The sequence below is a fragment of the Danio rerio genome, chromosome 17, assembly GCF_052040795.2.
Source record: "Danio rerio strain M-AB ecotype USA chromosome 17, GRCz13ab, whole genome shotgun sequence".
Taxonomy (NCBI): domain Eukaryota; kingdom Metazoa; phylum Chordata; class Actinopteri; order Cypriniformes; family Danionidae; genus Danio; species Danio rerio.
Genome location: NC_141037.1, coordinates 43,735,982 through 43,738,647, shown reverse-complemented (window position 1 = coordinate 43,738,647; position 2,666 = coordinate 43,735,982).

Below are 2,666 nucleotides of genomic sequence, written 5' to 3'. Positions count from 1 at the left end.
CCATTAACACACGTTTTTATCATCCCATGATCTCTTTTAACAAAATCACATGACCTTTATGCGCATGCTGGAGTTTGTGCAGTAAAAGTGTTTCCATCGTAGTTTATGCGCATCTTTTCTTATCGAATAAAAAGTTTATCCTACTCAGTTATGCGCAAAAGTTTTTTATGTGCATTTTCAAAATTTATGCGCATCATGACAATTCCGTCAACCGTTTTTTTTTTTTTTTTTAATGGGCATATGCAAAATGCATATGAAAATAGGTGGTTGGAAACATTGCTAGTTAGATACAGCTGACAGAAAATATTAACAAAACTTTGTTTTTTAAAGGTAATTCAGTTTATTCTTAAATGTCTTTAAATGTCTCTAAATCTTTTTTTTTTTTTTTTGATGTGCAGTATCACAGAATTTTGTTACCTAGCTGAATGTTTCCAGTTTTTAGTATTTGCAGCAGCTGATATGTTTGCCCTGCTGCACTGCGGGGATTTCTGCCGGGAGAAATTTTGATCCTATTTCTCAGCAGGCCCACGGAGAGTTGTCTAAGAGAAGTGTCTGATATGGTAAATAGGCGCAGAATTACATAAAAAATTTAAGGGAGTGTTCATTAATAAAACCTACTTTACAAGTCTCTTTCAAGCAGAGAGATGCAAGCTTATGAGAAAGTGCTGACAACTTCGACCAGAGATGGACAAGGTCAGGACAGGGTCACATGTCTCTGTTACACAGATAATTATTAGTTTGACCCCTAAACAGATTAATCATAGCAGAGGACTGCTACCTACCTTGCTTGTGCATTTTACTTCCACACATAATCAAGAACTATCACTTGCTGCAGTGCTGTTCAGCATCTTTTTTTTTTCCCTACAAGGTCTTTGTAACCTCCATTTATTCATATTTGATGACAGCCTACATTACAAACACTCAACATCAGTAATACAGGCCATTCTTTGTCAAGTTAACTGCTATAATGAAAACACATTTACACATAATAGATAAATCAGATAATAAATGTCAAAAAATTACTTCATAACCAAAATATCAGGATCAATGATCTCATATTGAGATCCGAAGAACTGTCATAAGATGACATTAAAGACGTAAATGTGCATTTTAGTATGAAAGGAAGCACGACTTTTGGTAAGTACATCAAAGCAAAGAAGACCTTTCAGTCTAATTAGTTTGTCCTTTATGAAAGGATTAAGGGCTTAGATTGTTATGTATTCATCAGATAGCTTAGCAAAGCTAATGGACGAATCAATGCTTGCTGCAACTGGTGGATCCTGTTCACAGGATAAGTAACATAATAGCTTCTTTCTCCTATAAACATTTAAGATATTCCTTGAAATCTTATTGTGTTTGGGAATTGATAACTACATTCATACAGTACAAATGTATTAGCTGTGTCAGTCAAATTTTTTTTTTTCTTCAATAGGTGAAAGTTGTTATGATGTTGATTTTTATGTCACAATGTGGTCAGTTACCAGTATGAGCGGCCATTATGCTGATATCAGGATGTCAACAGCACCATGCTGTAGTGACAGTTTGGCCTAAAATATTAACATCAATTTCCACACTTCTTGTTTTACAAATTACAAATTACAAAGGTTACAAATACATCAACATGTAAAAAATCAGTTCAGGTTTCATGTTTTTCAAATACACACAGACTAACCCTTTGCACTACAAATAAGTTACAAAGTATTGCACATTTGGTACATGTAATTAAAAGAAGAGATACTATGATTTGTATACTGATTTCAGAAAAGTTTCACACTTACATTACAGATATGGTATTGTAAATAAACTGCTAACAACTGATATAATTGAGACTATATAGTAACATTTTAAAATTGCATGTTATTTTTACTCTATATTTGCCGCAGTGGGTAGCGGTGTCGCCTCACAAAAAGAAGGTCGCTGGTTCGAGCTTCGGCTGGGTCAGTTGGCATTTCTGTGTGGAGTTTGCATGTTCTCACTGTGTTCATGTGGGTTTCCTTTAGGTGCTGCAGTTTACCCTACTAGTCCATAGACATGCTGTACAAATGAATGGGGTAGGCTAAATTGTTCATAGTGTATGAGTGTGAATGAGTGTGTATGGATGTTTCCCAGAGATGGGTTGCAGCTGGAAGGAGTGCTGGATAAGTTGGAGGTTCATTCCGCTGTGGTGACCCCTGATTAATAAAGGGACTAAGCCGAAAAAAAAATGAATGAAAAAATGAATGAATGAATGTTTATTTTGCACAACAGAGACACAGCAATCTTTAAAATCCTAACCCTATCCATAAGTGCCTGGCAATAGCACAGAAGCACTATGCATTGAGTCAAGGATGACTTGAATTTGTGACATAGAAAATCCATCTAAGGGTGTCTTGGCATTTAAAGCTCTGTGATCAATGCAGAAATGCATGGTACCATTCTTCTTAGGAACTAGAACTATGGAAGCTGCCCAATGAGAGAAGTCGAGTGTCTAATAATTTTTACAACTTGTCGGGAAATTCTTGATCATCTAACTGCTGTTTGGCCACAGAATCAGCATAGTACTTTTTACATACTGGAATTTGATTAGAAGTAATCAATTTGGCTCAGCGGTTCTGTGAAAATGGTTGGCTGATCAACCATAAGCATTTCTAGCTGCACTTTTTAAGTTTCCTAAATGTCTTTTTGAC